We start from the raw sequence: 27313 nt of genomic DNA, 5'->3' as shown, positions 1-27313 counted from the left end.
ACTAAGGGTAGGTTGGCAGGATTTTTACTACGTTGGTTTTAGAGGCACTGTTTGAGGCTGGGGGTGTGGATTGACCTGCCAACACCCATATCCAGCAGAGAAGCAGTAACAGAAGCTAGGACTCCCACCTCCTGCACCCTGTAAAGAGTTTTGGCCCATACTCCCAGAGGGGGAGAGAAATGTTAGGGGAAGCGGAGAAGAGAGCTCTGAACTGCAACTCCATCAAGACCGGGAGAGAGAAGAGGAAAGAAGAAAGGACACTCAGGAGTAGTAATAGCTACAGGTATAACTTGGAAAGGAAGAGAAGATGGGACCATGGGGGGAAAATGGGGAAATGTTTACATATCTAGACAGATAGTTGTAGAAATAATACTTAACCCCTCTCTGCAAACTTGGGAGAACTGCTGGAGCTTCCAATGGAGGGACTGGGGACACAGAACTCTGGTGATGGGAACAGTGTGGAATTAAAGCCTTGTTATCTTGTAATTTTGTAAATCAATATTAAATCACTCAAAAAAAAAAAAGCTAAGAAGAGTACTAGTAAAGAATGAAAGTATAACTAAGAAAATCAATTGAAAAAATAAATAGAGGCAGTGTTTGGAGAACCTCTGAATCTGGAAGGGGCAGCAGGGAAGACCCTTGCCTCAGCACCAGAGCAGGAGACCTGCCTGTGTCACATGATATCTTGAGCTGGAGCCCCAGCCCTGCAGAAGCAACTGAAGCTGTGCTCTTTGTCCCTGTCTCTGTCGGAAATGAATGAATGAACACGTTAAAAAGTAAATGAATCTGAAAGCAAATGGCCACAACAGGACGACAGCAAGACTGTCTTGGCTTGATCAATTCAAGTCTATTGTCCAGCTGTTAGTCAGTCATTATTTTGATATATTTGGCATATGTGGTTTTCAGATTGTGTTTGCATGAAATACTCCGACTGCTTGCAGGGGCGGAGTGAGAATGTTCAGCTATAAACGTTGTATCACCTAGGTGCCTCCTCCCACAAATCTTGACTTTTTAAGATTTGTTAAGAAACCACTTAATACATGTGCATCTCATTCCAGTGTGTAAAAATCATAACAAAGACACATTTTAAAGAGGTCCCAGAAAATTGTTTCAAATATGATGGAAATATTATTTCAAATATGATGTTTCAAAGATGATGGAAAGAGTAATGAGCATGACCATGTGTGAGGCTACAGAATGGATCTTTTTAATTACTACGGGCATTCGAGCTTCCTTTAAAAATAAATAAAAGTATCCTTTGGTTAATATTCATTAACCATACCCTGCTAAAAAGAAATAAATTTAACACGCAGCTGGGTGAGAGCAAATGGAGCCAAGTTGAAACTGCCCTGGACTAGTGATCCAAAGACTTATTTTCCTCCAACTCTAGTGCTTATTAAACATGCTCACAAATAAAATGTAAAGACGCTCTGTAAATTATTCCGCATGTACTAGTGTGATGTACTACAATATGCATTTGTTGGCTACATAATAATTTAAAGCAATAAAAGTATATACATAGGGGCTGGATGGTGGTGCACCTGGTTAAGTGCTCACATTCCAGTACACAAGGATCTGGGTTCAAGTCCCTGGTCCCCATCTGCAGGGGGAAAGCTTCACAAGTAGCAAAGCAGGGCTGTAACTGTGTCTCTGTCTCCTTCCCCCCCCCCCCCCGTCCCCCTTTCTTCTCAATTTCTGGCTGTCTCTATCCAATAAATAAAGATAATAAAACTTAGAAAAATTACAGACATAAGCAAATCTAGACATATGTGTCCATATATACATGGGTGAGACAGCCAGGGAACATGTGTGGATACAAATATAGGCATGCAAAAAAAAAAAAAAAGAAACCCACCATCATGACAGCAGGAAGGAAGAAGATTCTGGTTTCCTTTCCTTTTTTTTTTTTTAAATTTCTTTATTGGGGAAGTAATGTTTTACATTCAACAGTTAATACAATAGTTTGTACTTGCATAACATTTCCCAGTTTTCCATATAACAGTACAACCCCCACTAGGTCCTCTGTCATCATTCTTGGATCTGTACTCTTCCCACCCACCCACCCCAGAGTCTTTTACTTTGGTGCAATATGCCAATTCCAGTTCAAGTTCTACTTGTGTTTTCTCTTCTGATCTTGTTTTTCAACTTCTGCCTGAGAGTGAGATCATCCCATATTCATCCTTTTCTTTCTGACTTATTTCACTTAACAAGATTTCTTTAAGCTCCATCCGACACTAGAAAAACTAAGTGACATGGGGGGGGAATGTAGTTTTATTTTAAAGTTGAGTTAAAAAAAAAAACAAACTCACAATTTCCTAGCTCAGTTGAATCCATGCCACTAGTTATCAATCACTCCTATAGGTCAACACCAGTTCTCATATTTTTTTTGAGACCTTTCCAAATAGTTTTGCGACATTGAAAAATCTAGTTGCCTTATCCTTAATTCTGCATTTAAGTAAGACTGTCCCTTTCCCTAAATCTTATTGCTGAAGATAGTTTTATATATATTCCATGTAAATTTGTGCTGAATAAATGCATACTATGATATCTGCCTTTGGTTCAATACTGGAATCACTACCTTTCTCTGAGTTCCTCCCTGTTATGCTATAATCTGTTCGAGTGTCTGGGTCCTTGCATGAGTCTCCAGTAACTGCCTAATTAACTTCATTTTATGGTAGGTATATTTTATAGTCCTTTAACCTCTTCATTGTTTTTATCAGGCAGGGCTAGTCTCACACACACACACACACACACACACACACACAAACACACACACACACACACACACACACACACACACACACACATGTTGTCTCCTTGAAATGATCCTGATGTTTCTGTGCCGCTAGAGTTTCCTTCTACCATATTTGTGGTAGTGGTAGACCCGGCATTGCTCTCCTCATTTCAGGCACCATACTGAACTGATAAATATTTATCTGTCAGATGTGTTCACTTCTAGAATCTTTCTGTGAAGAGTTCCCCTTAAGAATCTTTCTGTGAAGCGCAGGTGGCGCAAATCACAAGGACCAGCATAAGGATCCCGGTTCGAACCCCGGCTCCCCACCTGCAGGGGAGTCGCTTCACAGGTGGTGAAGCAGGTCTGCAGGTGTCTATCTTTCTCTCCTCCTCTCTGTCTTCCCCTCCTCTCTCCATTTCTCTCTGTCCTATCCAACAACGGCAACAACAATAATAACTACAACAATAAAACAACAAGGGCAACAAAAGGGAATAAATAAATAAAATAAATATAAAAAAAAATCTTTCTGTGAAGAGTTCCCCTTATTCTTTTCAGCATCGTCAGAGGCTTGTATTAAAATGGGATTGGAACATGTATGGTGAATGAATAGGTGGACAAACCATTTAATTTTGTGAGGGGTCATCGAATGCTGACAAGTGCTGAGTGGCCATCAGAACAGACGGTAATAAGGTTTCATGAAGAACTGTGAGTATAGACGAAATTGAGGGGTTGGGTGGTAGCACAGCAGGTTAAACACACACGGTGCAAAGCACAAGGACTAATGTAAGGGTTCCAGTTCAAGCCCCAGGCTCCCTCTCTGCGGGCAGGGGTGGGGGGTGGTGGTGGCTTGCTTCGCAATCAGTGAAGCAGGTCTGCAGGTGTCTATCTTTCTCTCCCCCTGTCTTCCGTTCCTCTCTCGATTTCTATCCTATCCAACAACAAGGACAGCATAACAATAACAATAAACGACAAGAGCAACAAAAGGGGAAAAATAACCTCCAGGAGCAGTCCATTCATAGTACAGGCACCGAGCCCCAGTGGTAATCCTGGAGGCAAAAGAAAAAGAAAAAGAAAAAGAAAGAAGAAGAAATTGAGAGAAAGGGGGAGTTAGAGAAAGGGAAGACACTTGCAGCACTGCTTACCCATTGCAGGGGGGACCAGGGGCTTGAACCTAGGTCCTTGAGCATTGTAGTGTGTGCATTCAACCAGCTGCATCACTGCCTGGCCCCAAGACCCATGAGTATTCTAAAAGGAAGTTGCGTTATCTCTGCTTACCAGGATGTGAAACTGGCCTCCCATTTGTTTCTGTCATACCCATTCATAGCAAAAATACTGGAGAAGATTACCACCGGATTAATATATAGTCCTCTGAGTACAGATGTCATTGAAAATTCAAAATGTTTTCTATTTTGGGGGGAAAAAAGAGATTGTATTCAAAATAGTCTTTTAAGGCCATTATACTTAGTGAAATAAGAGATGACAGACAACTACCAGATGGTCTCATTCCTGTGTGGAATCTAGAGAACTGATACAATAAATTAAAAAAAAAAAAAAAACAGAAGCAAGCCAACTTTTTCTCTCAGACTTGTGAGAACTACAGTGGTAGTTATCTTTCAGAGGTAGGAGGCTGGGGACACAGAATGTTTTTGGTGGGTGTGCTGTGGAAATCTATGATCTTACAGTATTATAACCCACTGTTAATCACAAGTAAGAATGAAAAAAATGACTTTATTTCAATCATTTGGAAACTAGGTCTCTTTTTCTTTGGAACTTGTACAGTAGACTCTTCTTTTTCTCAACAAGGTTACAAATAAAAAATTCACCCATAGAATGTCGAATTTTCATGGTGACTTGTATTTTAAATTTAGATAATGATTATTCTGAAATAGACATGCTCAAATTCACACATTTCCCTTGGGAAAGTGTGAGACACTCCATCTCCACCAAGCCACCCTTAATCAGGAATCTGAATTCCTGGAAGAAAAGGAGTTGGTTCTGAGGTTGCTATGTCCTAATACATTACATGAATTTTGGTCATAGTCTTTTCAAAAAAGCAAAATGTTAAGCATCTGGTTTAATCCCATGACATGGGTTTGCTCATGAAATTCCCTCAGATGTAATGAGAGTAATGGTTCTGGCTAGGTGTGGAGGGTGTTAAAAAAAACGGGGGCCTCTGACTTCACTTGCCTTTTGCATTAAAAAAAAAAAAAAAACAACGATATTAAATGAGTCTGGAGACATGAGATCCGAGGATAGTTTAGAGGGATTCTTGAATGCCAAGCAAAGAATTTTATCCTCATGTACTAAGCACAAGGAATCATTAAAAGCTTGGACACATACTTTAGGAAGTTTAGCTAGAAATAGACAGGTCCAAAAGCTGAGAAGGGTAGTGGTTATTAGAAGGCCAATTAGGTTGCTGAGATAGTTCAGATTCTTCTCTGAAAACAGAGGAACAGTGGCTAGTTGTCTCCAGGGCGGGAACAAATGCTCAGACACCAAATGGGAACAAATGCACAAACTCAGTGACATTTTTCATACTGTGGCTTCTTTTCTCCTTCCTCCTCTTCATCCTCCTCCTCCTACTCCTCCTCCTCCTCTCCTTTTTCTTCTTCTCCTTCTTCTTCTTTCTCCTTCTTCTTCTCCTCCTCCCCCTTCTCTTCTTCTTCTACTCCTTCTTCTCCATCTTCTTTCTCCTTCTCCTCCTCCACCTCCTCCTCTTCTTCTACTCCTTCTTCTCCATCTTCTTTCTCCTTCTTCTTCTACTTCTCCTCTTCCCCTGCCTCCTCCTCCTCCTTTGTTTTTTTATATATTTATTTATTTTCCCTTTTGTCGCCCTTGTTTTTTATTGTTATCGTTATTATTGTTGTTGTTATTGATGTTGTCGTTGTTGGATAGGACAGAGAGAAATGGAGAGAGGAGGGGAAGACAGAGAGGAGGAGAGAAAGCTAGACACCTGCAGACCTGCTTCACCGCCTGTGAAGCGATTCCCCTGCAGGTGGGGAACCAGGGGCTTGAACCAGGATCCTTATCCCCGCTCCTTGTGCTTTGTGCCACGTGCCCTTCTTCTTTGTTTACACACTGCTCTCACCACAAAAGGTCTGCGTCCTCATCCGCACCCCTGGACATGAAAACTCCCCCATTCTCCAAAGCCTTATATGCAACACACCAAACTCTGTCCAAGTTATGTTTTGTGTTTCCCTCCTTGTTCTTTGTTTTTCAACCTCTATCCATGACTGGGGTCATTACATTTTCATCCTTTTCTTTCTGGTTTAACTCACTTCACATGATTCCTTCAAGTTTTGTCCCAGGTGAAGAGAAGAAGCTCAATTCATTATTTTTAATAGCTGAGTCATATTCCATTGTGTAAACATACCACAATTTTATTAGCCACTCATCTGTTGTTGGACACCTGGGTTGCTTCCAGATTTTGGCTATTACAAATTGTGATGCTATGAGCATAGGTATACACAAGTATTTTTGGATGGGTGTGTTGGGTTCCTTAGGATCTATTCCCAGGAGAGGAATTGCAGGGTCATAGGGTAGGTCCATGTCTAGCCTTCTGAGAGTTCTCCAGACTGTTCTCCACAGAGGTCGGACCAACTGACATCCCACCAGCAGTTCAGGAGGGTTCCTTTGTCCCCACACCCTCTCCAGCATTTGTTGTTGTTGTCCTTTCTGATGTGTGACATTCTTACTGGGGTTAAGTGGTATCTCATTATTGTCTTAACTTGCATTTCTCTGACAATGAATGACTTGGAACATTTTTTTTAAATTTCTTTATTGAGAGATTAATGTTTTACAGTCAACAGTAAATACAACACTTTGTACATGCACAATATTTCCCAGTTTTCCACATGGCGATACAACCCCCACCAGGTCCTCTGCCATTATGGACTTGTTTACTGGACTTGTAGATCTCTTCCTTAGTGAGTCCTCACCCCACTTTTGGAGGAGGTCATTCTTTTTGTTATTGTTGTTGCTGCTGAGTTTGGTGAGCTCTTTCCATATTTTGGTGATTACCATGTTGTTTGATGTATAGCAGATAAAGATTATCTCCCATTCTTTAAGAAACCTTTTTGTTTAGGTGAAGGTTTCTTTTGCTGTGCAGAAACTTTTCAATTTTATATAATCCCATGGGTTTATTTTTTATTTTGTTTTTGTATACCAGGGTTTCTTAAGAGAGCCAGTGCTATGCATCTGAAAGACATCAACATTTAGTGGACTACCATGTTTAAAATATGCAAGAGAGCTCAAATACTGTGTTAGGTCCCTTTATAGTAACCACCTAATGGCAAATAACTATTATTTGAGAAAATATCTGCTTTGCTTTCCCTGTCACAATGATGTATAATCAGGTTTATAGAAATATGCACCATAAGGATGAAAGTGCTTTTGAAAAATAGGTGATTTTCCCTCCAGGTATGCAGAACACATGGGTAGCTAGAATATTGTAGACTTGTTAACTCTAAGAGTCTGAAATTAATTTTTTTAGTGAAAATAATAAATTAATAAGAAAATTAAAGTTTAAAATGACACATTGACCGAAGCTTACAGAGATTCTGATATTAAGTATATTGCAACCAACTTGATTTTTACATCATTGAAATCCCACATTTTGGAGGTTGTTTAAAGGGAAATACTCATTTCTGTAAAGAAATTACCACCTACCAATAATTAAGAGATTTGGGGGGTAGCCTATATGCCAACATTCTCCGTCAATCTTTTCAGTATTCTATACTGGAAGAAATTCATGCATATAGTGGCTAAAAGCAACTGTCTTTGTCTATCAAGCAAAGGGAAAGACAGTTTTACTATTATTTTCTCAGCACACATAGACTCAGAAGTAAAAATGTCACCAAACACAGCTGAAAAGTTCTAATAAATTTAATTACATATATATTGTGAGATCCAAGTGGAAAACCTTGCAATTTCTCAAAAGGAGATTTTTGCTAGTTAAGTGTAGTTTACATTTATTAGGTAAGCACAGACTTTCCTCATAAGTTGAAAGCCATGTAATTTTGGAGACTGAATTCTGAGTAGACTCTAACAGACTCTCAGATGCTGGAGCAGCAGGGAGAGGCCCTGTGCTGATACCTAGGAACAGAGATCCGATCTGGAAACTCAGGAGAAGAGCTACACCTCGGTGGCCTAGCACTGGGGCTGTATAGTAGGAACCTTCCCCATCGTTGTCCTGATGAGAACATGGTGAATAATTGCCTCAGAACCTACAGACTATAAACAGGACTTGTTTAGACACTCACAGGGCCCAGCAGTGCTGCCAGGCTTAGTAGAGAAGCTGAATTGAGCCTGGAGCTTTGGTTCTTTGAGGTGTGTGAGTCTCATTGTATAACCACTGTGCTATCTCTCCCCCACACTGTGTTATCTCTTGGTCAGGAGTGAGTGATTAATCTAAGAAGCATACATTTAGTTTAAAAGCCCTCAGGCTCCCATAGCCTATAGGGAAGACAAATAACAAAAGAGGCTTTTAACAGCCTCTGTGCTCCAAGTCAGGGATTGAAATAATATTGAAACAACTGCTGATTTCCACAACTGTGAACTCTTTAAGTACCTCACTTAGACACAAGTCGATCCAGGCAAGAGTGATCAGTAATTTCAAACATACTGAAAGAGGAACCTCATAACATATTAGATAGACTGGTTAAACCAATAAGAAGAAATATTGGAGAAATGAACCAGGACAAGAGTCCAGCTAAAAGCCCCCAAAGGTTGAGACCACTCACAGAATGGAAGAAGATCTTTACATGCCATACATCAGACAAGAGGCTAATAAAAAAAATAAAAATAAAAAATATATATATATAGAGAGAGAGAGAGCTTGCCAAACTCAACAATAAGAAAAGAAATAACCCCATCCAAAAATGGGGAGAGGACATGGACAGAATATTCACCACAGAAGAGATCCAAAAGGCCAAGAAACACATAAAAAAAAATGCTCCAAGTCTCTGATTGTCAGAGAAATGCAAATCAAGACAACAGTGAGATACCACTTCACTCCTGTGAGAATGTCATACATCAGAAAAGGTAACAGCAGCAAGTGCTGGAGAGGGTGTGGGGTCAAAGAAACCCTCCTGCACCGCTGGTGGGAATGTCAATTGGTCCAAACTCTGTGGAGAACAGTCTGGAGAACTCTCAGAAGGCTAGAAATGGACCTGCACTATGATCCTGCAATTCCTCTCCTGGTGATATATCCTAAGGAACCCAACACACCCATCCAAAAAGATCTGTGTACACATACGTTCTTGGCAGCACAATCCGTAATAGCCAAAACCTGGAAGCAACCCAGATGTCCAACAACAAATGAGTGGCTGAGTGAGTTGTGGATATATATATATATATATACATATATATATATATATATTACTCAGCTATAAAAAATGGTCACTTCACCATTTTCAGCCCATCTTGGATGGAGCTTAAAAAAATCTTTAAGTAAGTCAGAAACAGAAGGATGAATATGGGATGATCTCACTCTCAGGCAGAAGTTGAAAAACAAGATCAGAAGTGAAACACAAGTAGAACCTGAACTGGAATTGACATATTACACGAAAGTAAATGACTCTGGGGTGGGAGGGCGGGTGGGAGGAATACAGATCCAGAAAGGATGACAGAGGACCTAGTGGAGGTTGTATTGTTATATGGAAAACTGAGAAATGTTATGCATGAAAAAGCTATTGTATTTACTGTTGAATGTCAAACATTAATCCCCCAATAAAGAAATTAAAAAGAAAAACAGAATCTTCATCCTTCCTGCTGTCATGATGGTGGGTTTCTTTTTTTTTTCTGATTTTTAAAAATTTTTATTTATGAAAAGGAAACACTAACAAAAACCATAGGATAAAAGGGGTACAAATCCACATAATTCCCATCACCAGAACTCCGTATCCCATCCCCTCCCCTGACAGCTTTCCTATTCTTTACCCCTCTGGGAGTATGAACCCAGGGTCATTGTGGGATGCAGAAGGTGGGAGGTCTGGCTTCTGTAATTGCTTCCCCGCTGAACCTGGGCATTGAGAGGTTGATCCATACTCCCAGCCTGCCTCTCTCTTTCCCTAGTAGGCAGGGCTCTGGGGAAGCAGAGCTCCAGGACACATTGTGGGGTTGCCTGCCTAGAGAAATCTGGTTGGCATCAGGTTAGCATCTGAATCCTGGTGGTTGAAAAAAAAGAGTTAATATATAGAGCCAAACAAATTGTTGACTAATCATGAACCTAAAGGCTGGAATAGTTCAGATGAAGAGCTGGGGGGTCTCTATTTTATAGATAGTTAGCAGGCCTATTTTTTTTATTTATAAAAAGGAAACATCATAAACAAATTTGAGAAAGAAGAACAGAAAGGGAAACTAAAAGATGGTGCATTTCTTGGGGCTCCCATATCTTAGCTATGTCTATTTTTCCTGATCAATCTCAGAGCTGCATTTCCTGTCTTAGAATGAATGACCATCTAGGTCCATCTGATTTTATCCCTTGGAGGGCGCATTAGTCCACTTGGGCGTCGTAACAAAATATCCCCTACGAGGCGGCTGATAAGCAACATAAACCTATTTATCAGAGTTCTGGAGAGTGAAATTTGAAATAAAAAGCCCTGCAGAATTGGGTGGCAATCCTAGTTGTATACTTTTCCTTGTATCCTTTTATAACATTGCATTTCTTCATTATTTTATTCTATTTTGTCACCAGAGTCATCACTGTGGCTCAGTACCTGAATGATGACTCCACTGTTCCCTGAAACCTTTTTTTTTTTCTTTAACGGAGGCATAGAGAAAAAGAGGGAGAGAGGAGGAAGAAAGACAGACAGAATGACAGACCGACAGAAGGTAGGAAAGAGGCACGCAGCACTACTCCACCATTTGTGAAGCTTCCCTGTTTAGGTGGAAATAAGGGCCTCCAACCCAGTCTCTGTGCATGGATACTGTGTGCAACCTACCAGATACACCACCACTCAGCCCCCTTTTCCCAAATCTGTTCCAGGAGGAGGAAACAAGGAGCTCTTTGGAGTCTCATCATTAAGAGTACTAGTCTCATTTATGATGGCTCTCTCCTCCTGACCTCATCATCTTCCAAAGTCTTACCTCCTAGCAGCATCACCTTGGGGGAGTTAGGAGTTAATGGCGATGCTGCACTGCAGCTACAGCAGAGGACCAGCACAACTCGGAGAGCAGCACAGCCCTCCTTGCAGGGCTACTCACCACCTACTACTCCAACTCATCCCATCCTGGGAACATTCCAAGAACTACTGGCAGAAAAGCCCGCAAATAGGAGCAGGGTGGCTTTGCTCCAGAGCCCCAGGGCAGGACAACTGGAATAGGGTGTCTTCCTGTAAGCTGGGTTTCCACTTGGGAACCTACCTCCCATGAGTAAGGTAGAGTCCACAGTGTCACTTAGCGTCTCCAGGTATCAGTGCCAACTCAGACTCTAACGATATCTTCCAAATGTCGGATTATTGTTTTTCCCAAAGTATCTGAATATGTGGCAAAGCTGGAGGTATTTCTACATACTCATTAACACTTCAGTGTGGCAAGTTCCTCCATTTGAGAAACCTGGACATCAGTTCAGTCAGTAGATTACAGGATTAAAAACTGGTTTGGATTGAAGGGCAGGGGTCTTGTCTCCTCAGACAAGTGGCGGGGTGTACCTGTTACCATGCCAAAGCCAGAGCCCTAGGTTCAAACCTTTGGTCCTCACTCACAGGGGAAAAGATTCATGAGTGGTGGAGCAATGCCTCAGGTCTTTCTCCTTTCCTCTGTCTTTCTCTCCCCTTTTCTCTATGTCTCACCCTCTCTCAAAGGAAAAAGGGGGAAAATCGCCATGGAGAGTGGTGGACTTGCCTGGAAACACAAAATAAAAACAAGTCAAAAACAAACAAAACTCAAGACTGATCTGGACAACGAAACAATCCTATCTGTCCCCAGTTCCTTTAGTTCTTGAGTTTCTTGGCTGTAGACTTTGAGTCACATCGCCTAGACTGTTAATCTCTTCATTCCACAAAACACTATCTTCTATGGACAATTTCCTCAGTTCTTGGTATCGACCAACCTCAGTACTTCTTTTTTCTGTTTAGTTTCTTTATTGAGGAATTAATGTTTTACATTCCACAATAAATACAGTAGTTCGTACATGCATAACATTTCCCAGCTTTCCATATAACAATGCAACGCCCACTTGGCTCTCTGTCATCCTTTTTGGACCTGTATTCTCCCCCCGCCCCACCCACCCCAGAGTCTGAGGGCTGCTCCAGATTCTGAGAGCTGTAGCAATGGAGACTCACAGTTGCATTTGGTGAGTCTTAGGGGAGTCCTCTCCTCCCTTCAGTTGTCTTTTTGTTGGTCAAACAGACTGGAGATGGTGTCTCAACTGGTAAACTGCTGGACTGTTATCAGCCACTTAATCTCTCCCTAGGCTCCTCTCTGTCCACGAGGAGCCACACATGTTTGCACTCACCAGTGATTTGGTGGCTTCCTGAATTCTTTCTAGTCCTGTCTTGTTGCAGTCCAGGGTATTCCTAGTTGACTCGGGAGAGGAGAGAAGAGAAACACAGCTGCTGCTCCATAACCCTGCTTACGGAAGTCCACCTCCAGAAAACTCTTAGTCATTCTTCCAACCTCAGTACTTCTTACGGTTATTTCCTAGTCTAGTCTGTGGCAAAGTGATGCCACCTGGTCCATATTAATTCAGAGCCAAATCACTTCCACATGGAACTCACTCTTTCTCTGAGCTCCTTCCTGGTTAGTTTTACAGAAAAGGTGAATTTACCTAAAGATGCTAGAGCTTCACCTAGCGACTCCCTGTGTGTACCTCTGGGTGCTCACACCAAGCGTGATCTTGTTGTTTTTTTTTTTAAGTGATTTAATATTGGTTTATAAAATTACAAGACACCAGGGGTATAATGCTCCACCTTTCCCACCACTGAAGCTCATGTCCCTGCCCCTCCATTGGAAACTATAGCAGTTCTCCCAAGATCACCATCATGGGCTATTATTTCTGTAAGTATATATGTTTTATGCCCATTTTTTCTATAGTCCTGCCTTCTCTTCCTTTCTACATTAAACCTACACCTCTTACTGCTTCCAAGTGTCTTTCCTTTATTTCCCTCTTCTCCCTTAGGATCTTGATGGAATTAGGGTGCAGAGCCCTCTTTCCTTAACATTTCTCCTCCTTTGGGAGTATGGACCAAAGATCTTTATGGGGTGCAGAAAGAAGGAGTTCTGGCTTCCGTAATTTCTGGGCAAGGGCGTTAGCAGGTCGATCCTTAACCACCACCACCACCCCCAGCCTGTTTTTATCTTTCGGTAGTGGGGCAGGGCTCTGGAAAGGTGAGGTTCTGGTCACATTGATGAGGTCTTCTGCCCAGGAAAGTTAGGATAGAATCATAGTAGCATCTGCAACTTGATGGCTGTGCCTTAGGGAGTTTCTGAAGAAATCCCAGTTGTATTTCATTGAGTTTTCAGGTAATTTTTTTCCTTGCCTTTTTCTAGCATCTGAAATGGCTCCTACTCCATAGCAAGGACTCCAAAACACTAGCTACCATGTGGTTTTTTGTTATTTTTTTATATTTATTGATTTATTCTTTTGTTTTCCTTTTTTATTGTTGTAGTTATTATTGTGATCGTTGTTGTTGGATAGGACAGAGAGAAATGGAGAGAGGAGAAGACAGAGAGGGAGAGAGAAAGCTAGACACCTGCAGACCTGCTTCACCACCTGTGAAGCAACTCCCCTGCAGGTGGGGAGCCGGGGGCTCGAACTGAGATCCTTATGCTGGTCCTTGCGCTTTGTGCCACCTGTGCTTAACCCGCTGCATTATCGCCTGTCTCCCGCTACCATGTGTTTTTAATTGGTGCGAATTAAATCACATGACTTCCCTCCCCTCACACTTGAGATCTTGTCATGTTCTTCTGTTATCTTGACTCCATGCACGTTATCCATGGTAACATGCCCATTGTCCTGAGCCTCTTTCTTCTTACTCCACTCCAATCTCTCCACACCTCTCCGCACTGACCATTGCTTCCTCCAAGTTTCTAAAAGCCAACTCCATGACTCAAGAAGTATTGACCTAACAACCAGATGAAGGTTTGAGGACAGTTGCTTACTTTGCTCCTCTGCCCTGTATGGTGAGAGGAGGGAGCTTTCTCAGTGCCTGATGATTCAGTCGCTCTCCCTGAGGACCAGAGTTCAGGAGCTTCTGCAGAGACAACATGCTAAGGATACAGTGCCGGTATTTCCAGCTCCTACCTTATATTTTATTTATCTTTATTTTATTGGCTCGAGAGGCTAACTACTTTACCACTCCTTAAGCATTCCCCATTTCAGACAGGGAAAGAGGGCTTGAACCCAAGTCCTTGCCTATGGTAATGTGTTTGCTCAGTTGGGTGTGCTCCCATCTGGTCTGCCATCTTTTATCTTCTTCTAGCGTTTGCTCTTCTTCCGTAGCCAGTCAACAGCAAAGCTGTCAGGAGCTGCTTGTTGCTGGCTTTGAAAGTGACTGGGATCCATGTGGATTCAGTCGGCTAGGAAGGATCATCAGTTTCCCCAATGAATGGGTACGCACGGGATGCACCACGATAAGGTCGATCCAATGCAACCCATCTTTTACCTGAAAGCCTTCTTCAAAGTTCTTCCCCTCAGGAGCCTGATGCTAGTGTGACAGATGCTGGGTCTACCTCTGAAATGTCTCTAAAGCTCTCTGCAAACTTCAGTTTGTGGCTTGGGTGCACCTGTTTTCTCTGCAGGAAAAGCCATTCTGCAGCTACTGTACGTCACTGGGGCCTCTTCTTTCTCACCTTTAAATGCTGGTCACAGCATGTCAGCACCTCTGTGTAGGATACCTAGACAAGTCAGCCTGCACCATCCAAGTCCTCTGCCAGTTCTTCCTTTCTCTTTCAATGCCTGGCCTACCTCTGTCAAGAACACTCCCCTCCATTTAAGCTTTCCCAAGACAGCAAGCAGCAGTGGCTTCTAAGGCCTGGGGGTGCAGTGAGGGGTAAACAGGGATAAGCTGGTGAAATGGTACACACCCTCGGTCCTAAAAGGACTGTAATCTGAGGGAAACATATGACAGGATTGAAATAGAATCTTGTCTGCACCCCCTGAGCCACTAAGACCCACTGTGGGTGCCTTCAACACAGAAGCTTCATCTGGGACTTCCTTTTTTTCTTTTTTAAGTAGTGTAAGTCTCTTGCTTTATTTTAAATTTTTTAATATATTTATAAAATAAAAAATAGAGAATATCAACAACATAGGTTAAAAGGGGTAAAATTCCACGCATTTCTTAACCACCAGAGTTTCATATCACATCCCCTCCACTGGAAACTTTCCTAGTCTTCATCCCTCTGGGAGTGTGGACCCAGGATCATTACGAGGTGCCCAAGGTGGGAGGCTCGCACAGCCTGGGCCAGTCACGTACAGCCACATGCTTTAGGTGGGCCGTTCCTGAGAGTTCACTCTGCGCTTCTTACTACTCTCCATTCCTGGCAACCCAACACATAGTGTTGACATTACTGGACTGTGAAACATGCATTTGCTAAGACAGTACAACTGAATGCACTAAGTGCGTGCGAGTGTGTGTGTGTGTGTGTGTGTGTGTGTGTGTGTGTGTGTATAAGTATGTGAAGTAATGTGTCAGCTGACTCAATCAAGGAGTTCCTTTTCCTGTGTTCACCTATATCAAGTCATTACAATGTACACTTGAAACATCTTATGATTTTGTCCATTGTACCTCATTAAAACTGGAAAAGGTTATAAAGCAAGTGTCAGACAATGTTCCTGCCCCAGCCACTGCCCAGAACTCCCCATGGACACTTGCTGCTAAGAGTGTTTATCTCCTTTCACGCTCAGGACTGGCTCCTTTTATCCCAGTATGAGCAGTCCTACTGGTCAGATCACACTCTCTTCCGGTGGCTTTTTGTTTGTTTGTTTTGTGTCATGTTGTCTTATTTGGTTTTTTTTTTAATCCGAAACATAGATGCATATGCTTGCTTCACCTTGTTGACACTGGGTAGTGAGTACCCCATGCCAGGAACATTCTTCCATTGAATCCAAATACATTTTCATCTCTTAGTCATAAGAAAATAAAATGAAGTTTGAGGGAGATTAAACCATTTTTCTAGCCAGTACCTAGTGGCTACAGAGTGAAACAATGTGAAATCAGATTGCTTTGACTCTCTAGCTTCTGTGCTCTGACCTTTTCTCTTCATCTGGGCTACTCTTGCTGTTGGGTGGCTATCAGAGCAGTTACTGGAATATGAAATCTCTCAGCATGGGGAACATACCCATTGAAAGTATAGCTGTATATGGATTCTCTTAAGAGCAGTTGCTGGGGTTGGTGTGTTGCACCAAAATAAAAGACACTGAGGTGGGTAGGGGATGGGAGAGAGTACAGGTCCTGGAAAATGATGACAGAGGACCTAGTGGGGGTTGTACTGTTATGTGGAAAACGAGAAATGTTATGTATGTACAAATATTGTATTTACTGGCGACTGTAAAACATTAATCCCAAAATAAAAGAAAAAAATAAAAAATTACTTGTTTTTTTTTAACTGCATTGCAATCTATTATATTTTCGGTATACATTCTTTTAAAATCCCAAACCAGGAAAAGCTATAAACCAACAATAATGCTTATTAGACCCTGCCTGGAACCATACAATCAAATTCAAACAAAGCAGTCCCTGCACTTGAGAAGCCGAATCTTCATAAAAATGGCTTCATGGAGCTCCCTGACATTCTGAAAAGGCATAATCATGTATTTAAGCAAAAAAATTTCTTTTCTGAGGGGTGAATTTGGAGTGGAGATAGTTGTTGTTTTCAATTACCAATAAGCAAAGTGCCGTCATCCACATTTCCCCAAACACCACGTTACATTAGTTTCCATTTTAATATCCTGCCAAAGACAAAAAAAACCCAAATATGAAATAAATACAGTTGTCTAAAATTGCTGTTGATGTGCAACTGCATTAAATAATAATAATAGGCAGTTAGTAGACTTCCTGGAAAGTTCAAGCATTTGTTTAAACAGGATGGCTTATCAGTAAGTAAGATTGCTTGGACGTAACTTACTATGGTTCAGTGAAACCAAGTAGCAAGGAAGAGCCATTCTTTTCCTTCCGTTTTTATTTTTAGCACCCTGTCAACAGATGACTATATCAAGTCTATGAAGAGTGATCGCAGCCACACGCCTTCATCCCATTCTTTCTCCCCTGTCTCCAGGCATTTATCTTCAGATCTATCAATAAAATGCTTATGCTGCGACTTTGAGATCTTATTATGATATTTTTTTCAGCCAGCATCTGTTGACTTCCTCCTTTGAAAATGGAGAGCTGGCTTCCCATGCTTCAGAACAGAATACCATCCGTGTCTGCACTCTCGCACACAGACAGGCCTCTTCTCATCTGCGGTTGACGGCTGTGTTGATTGAATGTTCAGGATTCACGCAGGCTGTGTGTAAGTGTGAAGGCTGGTCACAGCTTACCCCCAGTTACGCTTCCTAGTGGAGTTTCCCTTCACACAGTCTTCCGGCTTTCAGGAAAATCCTCTTAAACGTGTTTAGCTCTCTCAGAATTTAAGCCAGTGTCCTCTGTAGCCTTTTCTGTTAGTGCCAATTCCCGCTAATGCCTTTGAGCACATTAGGTATTTTCTTAACTTGCACTTTAGGAAGACTGGCTCTTTCCTTGAGTTGCTGAAAGTTCCCAGTACTGAATCCCGTAGCCTCTTTCATACTTTGATTTTTTTTTTTAACCTCTTCACCCAGGTAGATTAAATGAACCAGCAGTTCTTCTGAAAAGAGAAGGAATGAGACCATTTTTGAGACCATGCATGTCTGGTAAGAATACCCCCCCTTTTTTTTCCTGCTTGCATATTTGATTGATAGCTTAATTAAATAGATGATTCCATTTTGGAGGCCATTTTCCTCTGGACTCTGAGAGTGTTGGTTTTAATTTCTCTGTGTTGCCTGCGCTGGCACTGGGCTCTCTGATGCACTAATTCCTGGCCTTGCTCATGTGACCTATGGTTTCTCCCTCCCTGGAAACTCAAGAGTCCACACTTTATCTCATGCCAGCTTTCAAGTAAGACACTGCGATACTCTTCATGCAGGTGATACCGGGGCCCAGGTGATTCCCAGAACCTAGGAGACACCAACAGTGCTGGGGACTTCGCTTTGGAGCCTTTGCACTTCTCCTTGTCTGATGTTCAGTTTTAGAAATGTTGCTCTCCGATGACAGAATAATGATCCCCTATTTTGAAAAGAAAAAAAAAACCTCTCAAATATTTCTTGTTAAATTTTCTATTATCTAACTATGTGATTCCTTTGATGTTATCTTCCAACATTTCAATCATTTGATAAGTTTTTGTATGTGTACACACTACGATGAACTTAAACACATTTTCCCAACAGTTCCTCAGAACACACTGAGCAATTATTTTGTTTTATGCCTTAAATATCTTCTTTTTCTCTGAGTACATCAATAAGAAATTATTTGAGGGGGCTGGGAAGTGGCACACCACTGGGTTAAGCATACATAGTGCCAAGCACAAGGACAGGCTCAAGGATCCTGGTTCAAGCCCTCGGCTCCCCACCTGCAGGGGGGGGTCCCTTCATAAATGGTGAAGCAGGTCTACAGGTGTCTATCTTTCTCTCCCCATCTCTATCTCCCTTCCCCTATCAATTTCTTCTGTCTTATATTTAAAAAAAAAAATGGCCACAGGAGCAGTGAATTCATAGTGTAGGCACTGAGTCCCAGCAATAACCCTGGAGGCAAAAAAAAAAAAATATATATATATATATATATATTCCAAATGTTTAGACCTTAATTGTTTCTAGTATGTAGAGATTAATTTCTTTCTATGAGGAAGAGGGAAGGGGCAGAGATAGAGGGAGACATGGAGAGAGAGAGAGAGAGAGAGAGAGAGAGAGAGAGAGGTTACAGTACTGTGCAGCTCTATATGATGGTGCTGGTACTGCCAGGGGCTAGGCTGGGGACATCTACACTTCAGGCATGCCAAAGCATGGCTAGAACATGGATGTCTCCCACATCCCTTATGCTAATACTTTTTGTTGGTGCACTAAAAAGAGGGGTGAGGACTTGTGGTCCGGGAGGTGGCGCCGTGGATGAAGCATTGGACTCTCAAGCATGGGGTCCTGAATTCAATCCCCGGCAGCACATGTACCAGAGTGATGTCTGGTTCTTCCTCTCTCTCGTCCTATCTTCATGAATAAATAAATAAAATCTTTAAAAAAAAAAGAGGGTTGAAGACAGTATAGATTCCAGTGTTCAGAGCACAGAGCCCTTCCTGCTCCTGACTGTGTGCCCTACATTTATGCCTGATGAACATTCTGGTGGGCATGGGGAGCCATCAGGAAGCCACACATCTTATCAAATGACCCTACATGGGACTCTCTGTTTTTAAGTGATTAGCATCCTTCTAATTTTTAAATTCAGATGGTAGGCATGTATGTAATAGTTCATTATGGATAGTTTATTTGTGTGCACTTATCACAAACATGAAATATAAAGAGCTTGCCTTAGAATGTGTGAGTATGGGAACAGGGCACTGGGTTAAGCACACACGGTGTGAAGCACAAGGACCAGTGCCAAGGATCCTGGTCCGAGCCCCCCGGCTCCCCTCCTTTTTTTTTAATATTTATTTATTTATTCGATTTTGTTGCCCTTGTTTTTTTTCTTGTAGTTATTATTATTGTTGTCATTGCACTCATTGTTGTTGGATAGGACAGAGAGAAATGGAGAGGGGAGGGGAAGACAGAGAGGAGGAGAGAAAGACAGACACCTGCAGACCTGCTTCACCGCCTGTGAAGCGACTCCCCTGCAGGTGGGGGGGAACTGGGGGCTCGAACCGGGGATTCTTGCACTTTGTGCCACCTGAGATTAACCTGCTGTGCTATCACCCGACTCCCTCCTTTTTTTTTAAAGGTTTTATTATTTTTTTGGTAAAGTTTTATTTATTGATTCATGAGAATGACAGGAGAGAGAGAAAGAACAGACATCACTCTGGTACATGTGCTGCCAGGGATTGAACTTGGGATCTCATGCTTGAGAGTCCAAACCTTTATCCACTGCCACTTCCCGGACAACACCCAGCTCCCCTTCTGTAGGTGTCGCTTCACAAGTGGTAGAGCAGTTCTTCAGCTGTTGTTTGTCTCTCCCCCTCTCTGTCTTCTCCTCCTCTCTTGATTTCTCTCTGTCCTATCCAACAACAACAGCGTTAACAACAACCACAAGAATAAACAACAAGGGCAACAAAAGGAAAAAACAATAGCCTCCAGGAGCCATGGATTCATAGTGCAGGCACCAAGCCCCAGCAATAGCCCCAGAGGCAAAAAAAAAAAAAAGTAGGAATATGTAAAGGTGTGTGCTAGCACGACGTACACTACATACGCCAGTGTTCTAGTGAGGGGAATCCTACAGCTCATGGCAGTTATAACTCTCCCGAGCATGTACTGCCTCCAACTGACTCTGCAGTGATCAGGTTGTCCTGTGTCTCCTCCAGTTCCATTCTGGAGAAGAGTTGGCATTCCATTACAAGAATAGCTTCTCCGTTGTGCATGGGGCTACATCTCTGGTTCTTTCATTAAAACAGTGTGGGAAGTTCTACACTAAGAGTGAAACATCCCATTGGCCTGAGTTTGTAGCAAAGGATAGCACAGCAAAACGTGTCTCTGTATCACTCCTTTTCTCATTATTCCTCAGGATTGAGACCCAGGAGAAATCCTCACATGAACCACTCCCAATCAGTATCACCAGTTCAAAAATCTTTGGCTTTTGATAGAACTTGCAGGTTTGAGCCTGTCACCCGTTCAGATAAAACGCTCGGATGTTGTCTTAGGACGTATGATGGGTAATGAAAGAAAAGAGGTGGCAGGGGGCTGGGCAGTAGTTTACCAGGTTAAGCACACATACTATGAGTGCAAAGACCCGCTAAAGGATCCCGGTTCCAGTCCCAGCTCCCCACCTGCAGGGAGTCACTACACAAGTAGTGAAGCAAATCAGCAGGTGACTAACTTCCTCTCTCCCTCTCTGTCCTCCCCTCCTCTCTCAATTTCTCTCTATCCTACCCAATGGAAAAAATGGCCTCCAGGAGTAGTGGATTTGTAGTGCCAACACTGAGCACCAGAGAAAACCCTGGAGGCAAGAAAAAAAAAAGAATAAAAAAAGTTTTTAGAATGCTTTCATTTTTTTAAATATTTTATTTATTTATTATTGGATGGAGATAGAGAGAAAGAGAGAGAGAGACAGAGACACCTACAGCCCTGCTTCACCACTTGTGAAGCTTTCCCGCTGCAGGTGGGGGCCAGGGGCTTGAACCCGGGTCCTTCTGCACTATAATGTGAGCACTTAACCAGGTGCGCTAGCACCTTCTCCCCACCCCCCAACCCACCCCCACTTTAAAAAAAACACTGGTAAAATTTTCAAGTGTTTTCAGTACAGGAAGGAGGGTTCATGGTGGATTGAATCTCCAGTGATATGCCTTGAGCCAAGTGCAGAATTTCACATGCCCACTTCAGTTTAGCAGCAGGCCTCGTAAAACCTAATCTCATACAGTCCACAGGTCTGAAGGTTTCTGTCTTCTCTAAAGGACATGAAAATTCCACACAGTCTATGGAGCAATGACTTCTGCCTCTGGGCCAGTCCCTCCTGAGTCTGCTACTCTGATGTCTGTTTTCTCCTGCACCCTGCTCTAATGGAGTAGACCCACGCCCTAAAGGGTTGAGATCATCCTGCAGCAGACAGTGGGGCTTTGGGAAGCTGTGCTAACTAAATTAGTCCCTCCTGACTTCATGTGGCAGAGAAAGTCTGTAACTCTGCCAAGAAAGTAAGCAGTTGACTTCCATTATTCTCAGTTCTTCAGAGAAGTCCTTAGCACTCACTCACTCACTCACTCACTCACTCACTCACTCACTCACTCACTCACTTTGTGTCCTTAAACTGAGTAGTGCCATTTGCCTGCCTGTCAACATAAACCAGCTTGTGTATTTCCTTAACTCACACAGTGTGGACAAGTTAAGAGTCAGGTGGCTGAGAAGATGACTGTAGTCCCCCTGGTCCCCAGGTCAACTGGAGACTCTTATTTTCAGAGCCTTCCCAGATGTCTACTACTGAATCACTCTGCACATCTCTGTGAATGCAGGGATTACATTGCCTCCATTTACACTCTACATGCCCCATCTGGGTGAACTGACCTCATTAAAACTGCTTTTATGGTCATGGAGGAAGCCCATTAGTACATGGTACAGGATCAGGAAGAAAAACGTGGAGCATAAACGTCATCACGCAGAAAGCTCCCGGACAGTGCACCCAAGGAAAGAAGTGCAACTCACTTTCGGATGATTCCTATTTCAGTAGGCTTGCTTCATTCCTGTCCCACATCTTGGAATCTGAGTCTATGCCCAAAGTTTGGCGTCATGCGAAGATTATAGCGGTTTTGAAACCAAAGAAAGACCCAACACTGGCCGCCAGCTATAGACCAATTTCTCTCCTCTCTGTGTGTTACAGACTCCTTGAGAGGCTGCTTCTGTCACGTATTTCTCATCTTACAGAGAAATTCCTATCACCTGCCCAGGCTGGTTTCCGCCCAGGAAGATGTACCTGCGAACAAGCCCTGGCCCTCTCAACTTACATTGAAAATGGATTCCAGAAGAATTTAAAGACGGGTGCTGTCTTTGTTGCTCTCACAGCAGCCTATGACACGGTCTGGCACCGTGGTCTTCTGGTCAAGATCTCAGGATGCCTGCCTCCATGGGTGGCCAACACTATATCGTTTCTTCTCCAAAGCAGAAGATTCCGGGTGCATCTGGGTGACAAGTCTAGCAGATGGAGACTTGTCTCAAGTGGCCTCCCCCAGGGCTCTGTTCTGGCTCCTACGCTATTTAATATTTGCATCAATGACCTCCCAGAAACTTCTTCAAGGAAGTTCATCTACGCCGATGACATCTGCTGTGCAACTCAGGCATCCAAGTTCGACATCCTCGAGGAAACACTCACGAAAGACATGTCTCTGATATCTGATGACTGTAAAAAATGGCGACTAATCCCTAGCACTGCAAAAAACGGTATCGTCTGTTTTCCATCTACACCATGCCTCGGCCTCGCGTGAGCTTAATGTGCAGCTTGGCGATACGAGAATCCGGCATGAAGCCCAGCCAGTCTATCTTGGCGTTACTCTCGATCGCACTCTGTCATTTCACGAACATCTCATAAAAACTGCAGCAAAGGTGGGCGCGAGGAATCACATCATTGCAAGACTGGCCAGCTCCTCATGGGGTGCAAGCGCTTCCACACTAAGATCATCCTCTCTGGCATGATGCTATTCCACTGCAGAATACTGTGCCCCAGGATGGTTCCGTAGCCCCCATGTCCACTTGGTCGATTCCAAATCATATTCCTCCATGAGGATCATTTCTGGAACCATCCGTTCCACCCTGGTCCCATGGCTGCCAGTTCTTAGCAACGTCGCCCCGCCAGATATTCGTCGGGATGCGGCATCATCTAAGTTCATTTCCCACGTCTACGCTCGACCGGACCTGCCAATATACGCGGAGATCTTCTCCCACCCTGTCCAACGCTTGACGTCTCGTCACCCAATCTGGTCCCCTACGCCTACACTGAACTTCTCTGTTCCAGACTCTTGGAAACAGAGCTGGCAGTCAGCTGAGGTCAAGAACAAACACTCATCACAGACCCCTGCGAGCGTCAACCCGGCTTTGACCTAGCATGTTATGATCGGGCCCTCCTCCATCGCTATCGAACAGGCCATGGCCGGTGCGCCGCTATGTTCCATCGCTGGGGAGCCAGAGACGACCCGAACTGCCCCTGCGGCTCCAGACAGACTGTGACCCACATAGTCAACGACTGCCACCTCTCCAGATTCAAAGGAGGTCTCGAAACTTGACATCAGGCTCAATCTGACGCTGTTGACTGGCTACGGAGAAGGGCAAAGGCTAGAAGAAGAAGAAGGTCAGAGGATGCTGTTTGACTAAATTGAAAATAATAATAATATTGAGCCTCTTAGTACTGATTTTGATGCTTCAAGACAGGTTACAAAATAGAATATGCAGCTGGAAACTACCTCTCCTGATGGAGGAAAAGAATGACAAAGAATAAATAAGCAAACAAACAAAATAGTGCATAAACAGATGCATGCAGTCTATGTAATATACATTCTCAGAAGAGTTAAATATTGAGGAAAGTTTTTTTTTCACTTCCTACAATTCTTGTATGTTGACTTTTACTACACACCCCTCCCACACACACACATAAGTTTAGAAGTCTGGGCAGTAGTATAGAGATGATATCATCCATCTTCTGTTTATTTTTATTTGTATATGAAAATGTATACTTTATTTTTTATAGGGAATTCTCTGAGAAGTAAGTGGGTTCATTTATCCTATGTCAACGTGCATCTAAGAGTCTATAAAACATTGTATTTAGAAATGCTTTTCTTAGGGAGTCGGCAGTAGTGCAGCGAGTTAAACAAAGGTAACACAAAGTGCAGCGACCAGCCTAAGGATCCTGGTTTGAGCCCCCAGCTCCCCACCTGCAGGGAAGTCACTTCACAGGTGGTGAAGCAGGTCTGCAGGTGTCTGTCTTTCTCTCCCCCTCTCTGTCTTCCCCTCCTCTCTCCATTTCTCTCTGCCCTATCCAGCAACGATGAGGACATCAACAACAACAATAATAATAACTACAATAATAAAACAAGGGCAACAAAAGGGAATAAATAAATAAATAAATAAATATTAAAAATGCCTTTATTACTCCAATTATTTTTATCTAAACTAATTTTGATTTTCTAAAACATAATTAAGGTTAATTCCATTGCTTTTGTATTATTATTTCATCATTATAATCATCAAAAGCATTTCTTAAAATATATTCCACTTGAGCTAGTTGTAAGCAGTATACATAGAGAATTTTTATAAACACACACACACACACCAGAGGAATTTCACTTGGCTGACTTAGTAGATCAGAAAGTAGGTAAGCCAAATAGATATTGTGCTGAGAAAGAGACGTGCAAGTTCTAGTGGGTATATAAGTTTCAGGCTGGTGGTTTCCTTTCATAAAGAATTTGTTTTATGGGGAGTCGGGCTGTAGCGCAGCGGGTTAAGCGCAGGTGGCGCAAAGCACAAGGACCGGCGTAAGGATCCCGGTTCGAACCCCAGCTCCCCACCTGCAGGGGAGTCGCTTCACAGGTGGTGAAGCAGGTCTGCAGGTGTCTGTCTTTCTCTCCTCCTCTCTGTCTTCCCCTCCTCTCTCCATTTCTCTCTGTCCTATCCAACAACGACAACAACAATAATAACTATAACAATAAAACAACAAGGGCAACAAAAGGGAATAAATAAACTAAATAAATTTAAAAATTTTTTTTAAAAAGTTTAAAAAAAAAAAAGAATTTGTTTTATGAAAGGCGAAACTCAGGGCACAACTTTAACTGGTCCTCATCTACAGTATCACATCCAAGGAGTCTAAATGGGGGATGCCATAGAGGGCTGAGAGGGAGTAGGGTCCAGCCTCCTATGTGAGAGGAAGATGACAAGGTGCTGAGAGGTGACAGGAGTCTTGTAAATCAATACTTCCTCCATGACGTTGATCTAAAACAAATAAGAAACACAGGAGTAGAGAGCATCTAAAAATTGTTTCCAATACTCGAGGGCGAAGACCCTTGTTTTTCATCTTACCTGGCAATGATTACTCTGCTTCAGCTTTCTGGCTGGCACAAACTGTTGGCAAGTATTTGCTTTGTAGAGTCACCTTGAGGACCAGTCAGAAACTGCCGCTTTACTCCCCTCCTCTGGTCTATAGTGGTGGAGGGGGTTGGGGGGGCGGGTATTGAGACTTTGGAGCCTCAAGCAAAAGAGTCTCTTTGCGTAACCATTATGCTATCTTTCCTGCCTTTAGCATTCTTAAAAAATCTGAATAATTGGTGGGTGGGGGGGTTAACATAATGGTTATGCAAAAGACTTTCATGCCTGAGGCACTAGAGGCCATAGGTTCAATTCTTAGCACCACCACAGACTAGAGCTGAGAAACCCAAGGCCTCTGAAGAACTGGACCTTAAGTTATGAGAACTCACATGGAAGGGTGGCTTGTGACCCAGGTTTGAACCCTGGCCCAGATCCCACAACAGGAGGGGAATCTTGGGTGATAAGGTGTCTTCCAGTCTCTCTTCTCTTCTGAAAGATTGACCCAGAGCAATGAAAGTCCATTAACATTAACAAAATCTGAATAATTGTTTTATTGTCCAATATCAGTCACCTGGGGTTGCAGTAGCTCCCCCAGAATCAGGCCTGCTTTGTTGTGCATGTGACCCAGTTCCAGCCTGGCCCCTGCCACACTGGGGACGTACTGGTGCTGTGCTTTCTTTTCTTTCCCATTCCCTTCCTTCCTTCCTTTATTTTTTATTTATTTTTTATTTTTTGTTTTTACAAGAGCACTGCTCAACTCTGATTTATGGTGTTGTCAGGGATTCATCTCGAATTTTGAAACCTCAGGCCTAAGTGCCCCTTTGCATAATCATTATGCAATCTCCCCCACCCTCTGTGTCCAATGCTGCAAAGACCGGCATAAGGATCCTGGTTCCAGCCCGCAGCTCCCCACCTGCAGGGGGGTCACTTCACAGGCGGTGAAGCAGGTCTGCAGGTGTCTGTCTTTCTCTCCCCCTCTCTGTCTTCCCCTCCTCTCTCCATTTCTCTCTGTCCTATCCAACAACAACATCAATAGCAACAATAATAATAACCACAACAATGATAAAACAACAAGGGCAACAAAGGGAAAAAAGTAGCCTCCAGGAGCGGTGGATTTATGGTACAGGCACCAGTAATAACCCTGGAGACAAAAAGAAACAAAGGCAGATCATTTAAGTCAAGACATTTATTTTCACATATGTAAAGCAAATTAAAATTGTTGAATGTTTAAACTTCAATATCACACAAAAAAAATCGCTCTCTAATCTATAAAGAATTAGTGTCAAAGTTCAGTCGCTTCTCACGTATTCACTCTCTTACACTGTAAATCACTTATGGAAAAGTCTAAATTCAGTATATGATGTTGTGGTCTTTAATTTACAGCTAGTACTTTACATTAATGACTTCTTTCATAGAATGTCTTGTAAATTGTCTCTCACCTGGTTGTGAAAGGACCCGGTTTTGAGTTCCCACTTGCAGGGGGAAAGCTTTTTGAGTGGTGAGGCGGTGTTGCAGGTGTCTCTCTGCCTCTCTGTCATCCCTTCCTCTCGATTGCTGGCTATCTCTATCCAATAAATAGAGAAAATACAAAAAATTAAAAGATAAGAAATAAAAAATAAATCATCTGCCCCAACATCATTTAGAGTATGTCAGACTGAGGTTTCCCTAGTCAGCAAAGTAATAGTGTTTTGGGTCGCTGGTAGGCTGTTAACCTTTTTTGCTTCATGATCCTAAAGAATTCAGGTGTGGGGCTGTGGAAATAGGCTCCCAGGTCCCAGGCTCAGTTTCCAGCACCACACAAACTAGAGTTTTGCAGTTCTCGTATAACAAAGCAAAAGCACACAAGAATTAAGGTGTATAACTTGGTATAG

General features: G+C 42.7%; 1 long non-coding RNA gene across 2 annotated transcripts in view; it reads right to left on the bottom strand.

The window, feature by feature from the left end:
• The window catches only part of LOC132534764 (uncharacterized), a 64940-nt gene extending 52646 nt beyond the window's left edge, over positions 1 to 12294 (bottom strand). For both annotated transcript variants that reach the window (XR_009546477.1, XR_009546478.1), the window contains exon 1: positions 12195 to 12294. This is a non-coding gene — a long non-coding RNA (uncharacterized LOC132534764). The remainder of the gene's footprint in view (positions 1 to 12194) is intronic.
• Positions 12295 to 27313: the final 15019 nt, after the last annotated feature.

This window comes from Erinaceus europaeus, chromosome 19, assembly GCF_950295315.1.
Source record: "Erinaceus europaeus chromosome 19, mEriEur2.1, whole genome shotgun sequence".
In the NCBI taxonomy this organism is placed as follows: domain Eukaryota; kingdom Metazoa; phylum Chordata; class Mammalia; order Eulipotyphla; family Erinaceidae; genus Erinaceus; species Erinaceus europaeus.
This window is presented reverse-complemented; position numbering and strand designations above follow the sequence as displayed.